General features: G+C 39.0%; 1 long non-coding RNA gene across 1 annotated transcript; it reads left to right on the top strand.

Moving 5' to 3' along the window:
* Window positions 1-404: 404 nt before the first annotated feature.
* On the top strand, window positions 405-1,325 carry LOC130070759 (uncharacterized). Its single transcript, XR_008803920.1, has 2 exons — window positions 405-546; window positions 643-1,325. It is a non-coding gene; the product is annotated as an uncharacterized LOC130070759 (long non-coding RNA).
* The last annotated feature ends 10,923 nt before the right edge of the window (window positions 1,326-12,248 follow it).

Here is a 12,248-nt window from a genome sequence, read left to right as displayed (position 1 = left end):
AGAGGAAACACGCTTTGTTTTAAGTGTAAACACTGCTGAAATCATTCTAAACACACTATTAGGTCAATTCTATTTTGTAGAAGGTACAACATTAATGGTCAACACCTCATTTGTATATTATGAATGTCCTGTGCATTTCCTATTATTATTGAAAAGTACTAATGATTGTGCCCACCCCACAGGTTCCATCTATTGGAAGCAGAATGCCCGCAAAGTCCTTGCTGTAGCAGAGAACGAATTTGTGGAATTGCAGAGTGGCAAACGAAGAAGATCAAGGTAGCTACCGTTAAATATTAAACAGAGTACTTCATTTAAATTACACAAAACAAATTATCTGACTATGTTAAGTCTTTTTTTTTTTTTTAAGTCGAAAAGAGGATGAAACTGCAGGCTTGCAGGTGATACTTGCTGCCCAGAGTCTTCCGGAGGTGACCTTGACAATTAAAAGGCTTTCTGAGCTGGCCATCAGTGAAAGAGTGACATACATCTTGACAGAAGCACAGGCAGAGCACGTGCGAGCTGCTTTCAACTGTACTGTGTGCAAGGGTATCCAGATATTTTACACTTTTAAACTGCTCTATAAAACTGTCAACAAAACCTATAGTGGAGTTTGTTCATTTATCTCTCATGCCTATCTTGCAGGGACAGTGAGTGAGCCAGTTCTTTCCGCCTGCTGTAAAACCCTCCTAGGATGCAAGGTCTGCATTGACCAGTGGCTTCAAAATGCATCGCAGTGTGTGAAGTGTAGAGAGGAAAACTTCAGAGCCAATGTGATTGTTGTCACTGGTCTGTCTGAGGCATTGTTAGCCTTAAAGGATATCATAAAAGTGGATTAAGTGCTGCATCAGTGGATCTAAGTTTGAGTTACAGTGTTCAGTTAAACGTTGTTTTGTTATAGTGCTACTTAAATGTTTACAGTAACACAACCCTAGGACTGGGATAGTTACATACATAACCTTACTATGCTTGTCTTTTAGTTAAGTTAATAAGATAGATCACTGCATCTTTAAAAGGTGAAAGATTTTTATTAACTGCGCTGTTGAACAGATCTGCCATGTCAGGGTAAGTTTCAGCAAAAAGACGTTCAACCATAGCCTTCTCTTCTTCTGTTGAAAAGGGGTCTGTTCCAAATGACGACTCTCTTGTTAAGGTGCCTCCCAGTTCCTCAGCGTAAAGGTTGGCTGCTTCAGGTGCCGGAGGCAGTAAGACCTGTGAGACCTGTTTAGGGCACCCACCCCCTGCAAGTTGATTGGGGACACCTTTTCCTGTAATTGAATTGTTCAGATGAGTACAATACACCCAATAAAGAGTGTCTGGATCATATGTTCTTTTTAAATGGTTTTTAACATACCAGGGATTCTGTGTTCATTCCAGGCATCCACAAGTCTGTTCATACCAAGATGACAAAGGTGACCAGTCAAGTTAGACACACAGTATCTGCTAATGTTACAGTCCATGTCGAGAAGTTCTTGGTCAGTCAGATTGATCAGAGCCTCCTTCAGTGGGTAATTGACCCTGTTGTTTACTTCAGGCCACATCCGCTCAACGTTATGATTCTAGTAAACAACAGACAACCACATATTTTAATGTGTGTAAGTGAACCATAGCTTCAGGGGGAAACTGTTTTGAAATCGTCAATATCAGATCTATTGGCGTCAGTAAGAAGATGAAGGGGCTCATAGAACTGCCAAAATCCAATCCACAAAAAGTGTTATGGGTGAATGTCTTAATATTGCTAAACATGACATATTTTAAGGTCTACTTACAACTCCAAATTTCTTACCTTTGTTGATGTGGTTTGGCAGTATGGTGGTTTGTCCTGATTGTGCCTATGGGGAGCAAGGATTTCCTGAATAAAAAGAGACAAGTAGAATTCCTTGCCGTGGTCGACTCTCACCTGGTCCCACATCCCGTGGTTGACAACAGCCGCCCTGGATTGCAGGTCACTTATGGAAGACATTATAATTTATCAGAATTGAGGACTATGTGTCTTTGCCTATGCCACAAAATGGCACTTAAAAGGTAACAACAATACTATTTATGCTTTCAGATGAACAAACAGAATAAATTACTAATACAAATGTGTAGAGTAATAGAACCAAAACAAACCTATAGACTTCCTCATAAATGGTGAGGTTATTCTTCACTGGCATTGTTGCATGAGCCACGACTTTGCTACTTTGCCACGTACCCATCCACTGGAATAACATGGGTCACCCCATGAATGAAACAATTTTGACAAGATTAATTATTTGACAATTTCATAACTGCCACCCACTGTCATTTCACATGGCTAAAACATTTAGTTATGCATGTGCCGTGGTTTTTAACCTGGGGGGAAAGGCCCCCCTGTGGGGTTGTAAAGCCACTTCAGGGGTCATGGATGTTGGGCTTCTGAGATTTTGCCTTTAATATTCAAAAGGCAAGGTAATTCTGTTCTTAAGTGACACTTGTGTTATGTCCTACATAGGTCACCTAATAAGGAGCACTGATAATCTGAATAGGCCTAAACAAGTTTAGGTTTAACGGAGGACAACTTGATAAAGTTTGTTAGCCTCGGTTTGATGCTTCATTGTTTCTTAATTATTTCAGAAAATATTCAAATTAGAGAGTTGGGTATAGCCTAAATTACCCTGCATCTCGCTTCATGGTAGGGTCTTTCAATTCCACGTAGAATTCGTCCAACACGATTCTCCGCAGCAAAAACTCCTTTAGTCGCCAGGTAGCCAGTCATCAATTTTCTGCCGAAGGTCGGTCCAGTCTACAGAAGATGAACTAAGTTAAGAAGCCTGTCAACATAAAAGACAACTTGGTTTTTCCTGTGTTTTACCTCGGCAACTGCAGTCGACACATCTACTTCCAACTGTGCATCAGATTTTCCCCGCTTGAGTTTGTGACCATCACAAAATCTTCGCACACTCATCACAGAGCATCCACGTCCCACGCCAATATCTGTAAGGTGCTGTGAAATGTCAGCATGAGTCGCATGCCTTCTCAACATATCACTAATTATATCAGCGTATGCCTCAAGGGAAGCCAATCACCACGTCAGATTATTCAAAACGATTAACCCCGCCAGGTCATATAGTTCTTCCAGGTCAACAGCATCACCAGGTGTCCCGTCCTTAGGAATTGATTTGAATGAGGTTATCTCATTTTTGCATTTTCCCTTTTTATATGAATCCAAATTAATATTCATTTGATACATAGAAACAAGAAAGGGGTTGTTATTATTATTTTTTTAAATCCTAAATTATATTAAACAAATCAAATGTTCATTCAATTAGTGACTACAGATTTTAGGAAAATCAAACACCACTTGTTTTTTGTTTTTCATTTCACTTCCAAAAATAGAATAATGAATGAACGAAAAAGTACACGGACCTACACGGATTGAAAACCAGCTCGTTTATTCGTTTTTTTTTGTTTGTTTTTTTTGTTTAAAAACGAAAAATATGATTTTGGCTTGATTTTTTTTTTTTTTGGTTTATGGGTTCAATATTTTATTTGCACACGTGGGCGGCGTTGAAACGCCCCTTTCATCTGATTGGTCAAACCGCTCCGCCTTCAGTACGAGCTTTTCTTTGTGCGGCACTGACAAATGCACTTTAATAAAATAATGTCTGAAACCACCACTCACTGTTAACTACGCACAATATTTGAAGCAGAAATATGTTGCTGGTCACGTAACGCGTGCTGCTGCGACTTGCTAGCGACCCCAGTAATGTGAGCCACATTAGGCCTACATATGACAGATTATTTTAGCATGATGTATTTCCCATTGATAAATACAGTGCAAATAGTTCCGTCTCTTTGGATAAAAGGGAAGTGGAAATAAAAATTAACTGAACTGTACCACGATAATATGTCCGTAACATGGTCAGGTTTTGGGGAATATGTATTCCATAATTATTAATTCATAATTAATAATTATTCATACGGGTTTGAACCAGATAATTATACATGTTAAATCGCCCGATAATATGTTCCCTGCATCTGCATTCATATATGTACCTAGACAATTAACCACAAAGGATTATAATTAATTGCATATGTAGACTATATTTTACAGACAGGTTAAAATTAGCTCAATTGTATATCAATACTCAATCATACCGGATTATAATAAAATATTTATATATCAATTTAACAGTGTTTCCCCTAGGATTCTTTTTCAAGGGGGGGGGGGGGGGGGGACTGCTAGTGTTGCGGAGCGGGCGTGTTACGGATACGTGGTGTCATTTTTTTTTGCAATAAAGAAAAAGCATGTCTAATTAATTGAAATAATGTATTATGAATCATTAAACTTATACTTTTTTTTTTAAATATATGGAAAAAAAATTCACACTAATTCTGTGTTGTGTTTTTTCTGGTAATAAAATGAAGACATAAAACACAAATTGTATCATTTATCATCAATTTTAATCATATGAAATTAAATCAACTTTTTGTCAAATAACTTGCTGCACAATGAGCTTTACTGTTAAAATTAAAACATGGATTATTCCTTAAAAATTTCAGTTTTGATGATAATTTATTTGGATTAGTGTTAGTGTATTATTACATTGGGACATATCTAGATTCTAATGTACAACAGTAATATATTTCTGTCAAGTTAAACCGAACTTTTATTTTGACTGGTTGCCGTGAAGACCTTTTGAGTTTCTGTGTGTTTATGTCATGATGATAGTTTTTCTCAAATGAAGCGGTGAAATGATCACGAAGTGACTTTCAGAGTGGATCTAGAGCCTGGAGAGGAAGTTCATGCATTTGTGTCTTCATATAGGCCAAAAAACAGCGCAAGCGTCACACGTGCTTCAGTGTGTGTGTGTGTGTGTGTGTGTGTGTGTGTGTGTGGTAAATGAAACTGCGCGTCGGCGGCACCATTCATTCACACAGAACATGCAGGATTCGTATTTAAATAGTCTTTGTGTTTTAATATTCACACACACTAGTCTACATCGCGATTTGTTTTCAAGTGTACTGAACTGCTTTCTATTTTTTCCTCAAATTTACAAATTCCGTGAAATTCCGCGTTATACACTTAATTCCTTTTTTATGACTGGATTTCGTCAGCATTTTAGGGGGGGCGGGGGGTCGTTTTGGGGGGGCGGCCAATGGTAGGGGAAACACTGAATTAGGTCTATCATATATCAACTCTAATGCCGAGTTCAGACTGCATGATTTTAGCCCCGATTTTGGTTCGCCGACAGGTTTTGAGAAATCGCCGACAAATGCCCGAAATCACAGGCAAATTGGTGCTCGTTCACGCGAGTGACAATCACGCAGTGTGAATGAGCAAAGACGCGATCTGAGAGAATCGCCGACGAGTCGCCGACGCCCGTGAGATATTTGGCATGCTAAATATCTGGACCTGTCGGCGATTCACAATCCTGCTGTGTGAATGTGTTCTGACTGAAAACTACATCGGCGATGACCGACAGCCAATGAGAGAGCAAGATACAGGGAGGAGGAGGAGTTATAGACCAGAATATCAGTATTTTAATAGATAGGCCTATATTTACAATTATATCAAACAGAAACAAAGCACAAACATTTGCATGACCAGCAGCAACAGCAGGACATTTGCAAAATTATTTATTTACCCCCAACTCTCTTTGCAAAACACAGTCCTTGCTCCCCTCGTCTTCCCAACCATTTCCTGCATAAACTCTTTATTTTTTTTTTTCATTTTCGCTACAAATCAGTGCACAGACAATTTGTAGGCTATCATTTTTAATAACAAATTCAGTGTCGCGCGAGAACTCCGGTCTCACGCACGCGTGATCTTCCGTTATTTCCTATCACTTCTCGCGTTTGTTTGGTTGTGAAACGTAGTTTGCGGATCAGGCAGAAGTTGTCGGCGATTCTTTCTTTTGTAAAGTCATGCAGTGTGAAACCTCCTGTCGCCGATCCATCGTGCAGTGTGAACACAGCAGCAACTGAATGTTACCCCAGATAGTCATGCAGTGTGAAAACAACAGTGACCCGATTATTTTGAAAATCGTGCAGTCTGAACTCGGCATTAGGATAGTCCCGGTGGAATTAATTTGTGATCTGATAATCCGTTCAAACTGATCATGCGATCTTTATCAATTCTCACACCAAAATCATCTCAGAGATTCGCAGGAAAGGCAATTTCTGGCCATGAATACAACCGTCCTGTTTTACAAAGATAGCCTGCTAGTTAAAGTAACTTCATACTTTTAAAGCACGTAGCTTTGGATCGTATACATTAAAGGGACTTCTGCATGAGCAAGAGACAGAATCAATAAATGAATATAATGTATTTTAATAAATGAGTACACTACGTATATGGTTACTAATGTTGCAAGGAATAAAATGTATTTACAGACAATAACACAACAACAAAACAAGACACTGAAAGTGTCAGAAACAGGGAGAGAGAGAGAGAGAGAGAGAGAGAGAGAGAGAGAGAGAGAGAGAGAGAGAGAGAGAGAGAGAGAGAGAGAGATCCGTAAGGATCACAGAATGGCAAAATTCACCTGGACATTTAAACCTTTAAGAGACAACACGGAAAAACACAATCTTAATGCTGAAAGCTCGATAAAATGAATATACTTGCATAAATGGTTCTCTCGTGTTGCTGACATGAAGAAGGCGTGTGTGTTTCAGTCCTGTTGGCGTCACGTGTTCTGCGGAGGTGTCTGAGGTGCGTACTTCAAAGGTTTAAAGCTCCGTTGACTTAAAGTTTACCAAAGAGACAATTCAGGCTACGTTCACTCCACTCGTCCGTGGAAAAGAACACAGCAGAATCCGGAACGGAAAAACAAAACTTAACAAAAGAAAAGAGGAGGAGGATCACGAAGGAGTTACATGGTGATGCGAGGAAGAGGTAAGAGAGAGCGAGAGATGCTTGGCGCGTCTTTTTAAGCCATTTTGGTTTACGCCTTCTCTCACGTGAGTGAACCAATCACCTGTGAGAAAAGTGCGCGGCCAAAGTGTTTCTTTGTCTTGTCAGGACGGTCATTTAAATGTTTTATGACCGTGGCAGAATTCATTCAGAAACACTCCAAAGATGATAAAACATAGTAAAATACATGTCACGGTTTGTACACATATATATATATGGTTTCAACATGACATCATGACTTTGCGTAAACATACACGCCACTTTCAATTCAAGTGGCGTGTTATCTATACGCATTTTGAGCTATCCGCGTGTATGTCCACGCCGAAATCTTTTGCGTGTATGTCTACGCCATTAAATGTCCGAGTGATTCCGCGTGTATGTACACGCCGTTAAATGTCCGAGCGAAACGAAGCAAAATCTATATCTACATCTGTGGAGCGATATTTCTTTTCCTAGGATGGTAGGGGAAGACTCATAAATGGTATTAACCCCAGTGACGGGTAGGTTTAGGGACGGGGTTGGGGTAGGTCATATATTTATATATGCATAATACAGTAATATAACGTTAAGTCAAAGGCGTTGATAAACACGCTGAAAAGCGATTATGCGTGTTGATAGCACGCCAAAAATGGAAATACGAATTGGCGTGTCATACATACGCCATTTCATGAGATCAGTCTGATGGTTTAGTCAGATCAAGAGGATTCTGAAGGTATGAAGAAAGACATGTAAGGAGGCTAATACTGCAAAGTTACATTAAAAGGCATAATTTCCAAGCATTTGTAGTTATTTTAGAACTACGATACTATCACAGGTAACCATAGGACCTGGGCAACAGACACACATACAAGCATATCAAAATATATCTCAGTAAAGTCTTTAAATGAGGAGGTTAATGAAGGATTCATGTGTGTGTGTGTGTGTGTGCGTCTTCAGGAGTGAATCTGCGTGCGTGGGGCACGCAAAGGGGAGGGGGCTTGGAATTCTTTTGAAGCCAGTGGGAAGATCCAGCGTCGTGTGTCTGTTAAGACTCGAGGTGTCATAAAACCTGTCACCAAAATCATCTATGGTAGACTGGCTGGAGCCTACGTCTAATTTACCTCCATGAGTCCAAAGTTTAAAAGCTTTTTCACATGTTGGGTGGATGTTTGCACACGCAAGGTCTCTCGCTTGCTTTCCCTCTCTGCCGTGCGCGCGCTACGTGGTTTGGTGCACAATCTCTGTCTCGCGTGCGCGCTCGCTCTAGATTACGGGAGATTTGAACTAATTTGCGGCATAACTAGTCGATCACGAGTGGCTCAACAGGTAGATAAACTCATCTTTCAGGCATTTGACCGACCAGGTTGACACTTCAGCGTGAGAAATCGGGGGTGTGGCGTGAGAGCGTGTGAAACCCAGTGTTTGGAATAACGCCGTTTAAAATAATGGCGTTAGGTAACGACGTTATTTTTTCAGTAACGGGGTAATCTAACTAATTACTTTTCCCGTCATTACAACGCCGTTAACGTTACTGGACGTTAAATGCGGTGCGTTACCACGGGTGTCCGTTTGGTTTGAAATGTGCTGGGGACAGAGACGCATTCGGAAGTGCATTTTCAGAAGTGCTGGGTACAAACTTGTCAAACTGCAGTCTCTCTGCTCAACCCGTAAATAAATCCATCGATCCGCAATTGTTGTTTGAGGTCTTAAATGGTCTGGTGTTAGATCTTTTGCCAAGCGTGTCAGAGGTTACGGGTTTTTATCCACGCTAGTATAGTTTTTTTTTCTCTCATCAAAACTGAATTTGTTCATCAGTGGTTACAGTCTATATCAAGCAGGGAAACGTTTGTGTGCATTTTATTTTGTGATTTCACCGGAATGAATAGAGTCTTCACAACGGCGATAGATTGAAGAGCGCGTCCGAGTGAAGACTGCGCGTGCCACAAGAGAACAACTGTATGCAACTGACAGCAGCGGCAATGAGCGCTCAGCTTGAGTTCAAAACCATAACAATTTAACGCTAGATCTCTTATTTAATAGCGAACTAAATGAATGCTCTGCTAGTTAACTGGAGATGTTTTATTTATTTGTTTCAAAAAGTGGTGGCAAAATCGACGCCTATGTGCGTTATTATGTATTGATTGAATAAACTGTAATCCGAACGCACCCCCGGCTCACACAGCTAGTGAGGAGGTGGGTTAATAAGTGCAGTGAAGTGAAGTGCAGGATAAACCTCTTGCTGTCTGTCGACGTGCAATAAATATAGAAAGTTATGTACAAACACCTGTCTGTTCTACTCATTTCAACTGACTTGTGAAAACTGCAAAAAAAAAATCCAAATTCTTGACATATTGCAACTTATTTTTAACAGTAACGCAAATAGTTACTTTCCCTGGTAAAGAGTTACTTTTATTACAGAGTAATTGAATTACTAACTCAGTTACTTTTTGGAACAAGTAGTGAGTAACTATAACTAATTACTTTTTTAACGGCCAATGCGTGAGAGTTGGCAGCTCTGACGGCATACCTTTAAAATGTTATTAGTTTTATTATAAAACTAATACAATTTTATTACATACTGAATTGGTCGATGTTTCTCTGAGGTCTGTTTATTATGTTGGCTTGAGAAAGCCAGCATATATTTAAACATTATTATTATTTATTATTATTATTATGAGAAATTGACTCCGCCTACAGCTTTAATGCTTCACCAAACTCAGCTCAGACCTTCAGACTGGTCTGACTCGCTTATATCTTTTCTAACTGGTCAGACTTACTTTCTCCAAAAAATCCATTGACCTCCGTTATCTGAGCAATGAAGGCGTAATACTTACTAGAGGGGGCGACAGGATAATACGTCTTTCTACTCTTTTCCTGTTTGCATCAGTTTAAATGACAAATAAAAGCATGAATTTAATTCATAAATAGGCCATATCTGTGTATGAGAACAAGCTTTACATTTCAAGCTGTACAACTAATTAAAACTTGAACCCTACTTCAAAGTTTGGCACTCTCTAGTTTCTTTGAAGATATTGTTAATTTTTGCATTTAATGTTTGTCCATCTGGAACTTTTATTTGTCATGAGCTCTATATTTTAAGATGTACTAGATAAAATATGATTCAACAACAAAAACTCTGTTTTAACTCGACACATTTGTTTTCCTTTCAAGGCTATAGCCTACAAACGAGATGTTTAAAAAACCCTGCATGTAGTTTTTGTGAAGACGAGCGCATATCTTACAAAGGTTCTGTCTGTCTGACTATTCGAAAAACTTGAATGCAAACATTTATGCACAAATATATCTTAAATAACAGTTTAAAAAAGGTGGTCTGCTATATTTCACAAAGGAAGCCCATTTGTGCGGTCGTTGGCGTTACAAGAGAAGGACATTCTGAATATGAGCCTAACGTTGCTGTAAAATTAGCTGGCTTAAAAATGCGGATTGATCATTGCACAGTTATTCCAGACGCCTCCTGGTGCTATTCCTATTGGAATCACAGATTATGAACAGATGTTTTACACAACAAGGATATATTCCCGTTGGGTTTTCATGTTTTGTGGGAACTTTAGACATAATGATTTTTATACTGTACAAACTGTGTTATCCCCTAACTCTAATGTAACCGTTATGGGAAGGTCATCTACGGACATCTAATGTTACGGACATATTTTATCATGGTACAGTTCAGTCTATTATTGATTTTTATTATTTTATTTTTAAGTAAATAATTTTTTTTAATGGAAATTAAGTCCTTTTACTAGAAACCACCCCCAATAAGGCTTCTAGTAACCAGCGAGCCACTACTCTTCCTCATCAACCTCATCTTTTAAAAGTAAAGTCACCTTCATTTATAATATAGCGTTTTTACAATACAGATTGTTTCAAAGCAGCTTTACAGTGATAATAGGAAATTAATAGGACAGATTGTTTTGGCTGTGCGGTAGTTCTAGAAGAAAAAGTTATTGTTCAGCTTAAGTAAGTTTTTGATTGATTAATTTCCATTTTAAAAATTAGTAACTTAGGAGCTTACACGGTACCTTTTCAACTGAAAAAAAAACCTGAACTTTTAATGCGTTCCTGACGTTCATTTACATGATAATATAGGTAAATAGGTTACAAAGTGCACATTTTTGAAAACAAGTTTTGAAAACTATACCGTTATTATCTCTGTGTAAACTTCAAAATGTTAATAGCTTAGTCGGTACAGGGTCTAACATGTATGGCATGTTGTTGATTTAGATGATTTAACGAGTTTAGACAATTCTTCCTGTCATATAGCAGTGAATGAATGGAATTTTTCCTCAGGGTGCGATGCTGTAGTAGATGGTTGCATAATTATACTTTTCTCTGATCTTATTTTCTTTCTCTCTTACAAGAAGCACAAACGCCAGCTCGCAGCACCCCAGTACAGACAGGCTCTACTAATACTCCCAGTTCAGCCCAGTGGAATGGCAGTGAGGGGTGGAATGTTTGTTCGTGTACTGACAATACTGGAAGAAATGAAAGATTGTCAAGAGGTACAGGGTAGCATGATACGGTGTCTTCTGCAGCAGAGAGAACAAAACTGTGGTTCCTGTCTTGCCTGAGGGAGTCCCCTTTCCATTGAAGAGCTTTACTGAAGTGGATGATCTGGAGTTGAAGCTTTGTGAGTCTGACTTCCAGAAAAATGTGGTAAGTGTTCCTAGGGGTGTGCGTTATTATGACTAAATTAAATCGCTAACAATTAAAATGCCTCCACGATCTCCCTTTAAAGAGAGATCGTTAGTGTGGTGATACAGTGCACATTCTATCAGTTGTAGTTCAATGGCTAGTCTAGATGGGCTGACACGGACTAATCACTCCTCCTGAGTTTCCAGAGTAGTCCTAGAGCAGTGTAAATATTCTTACAGTCGCTGAGCACGTCTTGGGGTCATTTTGTGTCAAATCAACCAGAAGTTCCCAGCTTAATGTTGATTAAGTAATAATTTTTATCACCAGAAAACAAAATTATCAAAAAAGGGAACCTGGAAGATTTGTATGGCTTTTTAGATTACATCTGCGACTGTAAATTCGATATACAAAAACACTCTAGATCAGTCAGGTTTATTTTTATTAAAAGAAATCTTTTCACTCGTAGGTCGCCATTGCTGTTAACATCGCAATGCATTGTATTTAGTAGGGGTGGGAGCCTCAGGCACCTCACGATTCGATTTGATTATGATTCAGAGGGTTGCGATGATAAAACGATTATCGATGCATCTTTTTTTATATACAGATTTTCTTTTTTCTCACTGTGTGACTACTTGGTACTTTTAAAGCAAATTATGCTATTTGTAATGATCCATAATGATCATTAAACCTGTTCTAAGCTCGCGCTGCGCTAAACGAATAGTGCGGTTTCATTTCACTTTCG

The sequence above is a fragment of the Rhinichthys klamathensis genome, unplaced genomic scaffold (genome assembly GCF_029890125.1).
Source record: "Rhinichthys klamathensis goyatoka isolate OS25496 unplaced genomic scaffold, OSU_Roscu_1.1 h1tg000018l_1, whole genome shotgun sequence".
Taxonomy (NCBI): domain Eukaryota; kingdom Metazoa; phylum Chordata; class Actinopteri; order Cypriniformes; family Leuciscidae; genus Rhinichthys; species Rhinichthys klamathensis.
Note: the sequence above shows the minus strand (reverse complement) of the source record. Positions and strands in the feature narration are given on the sequence as shown.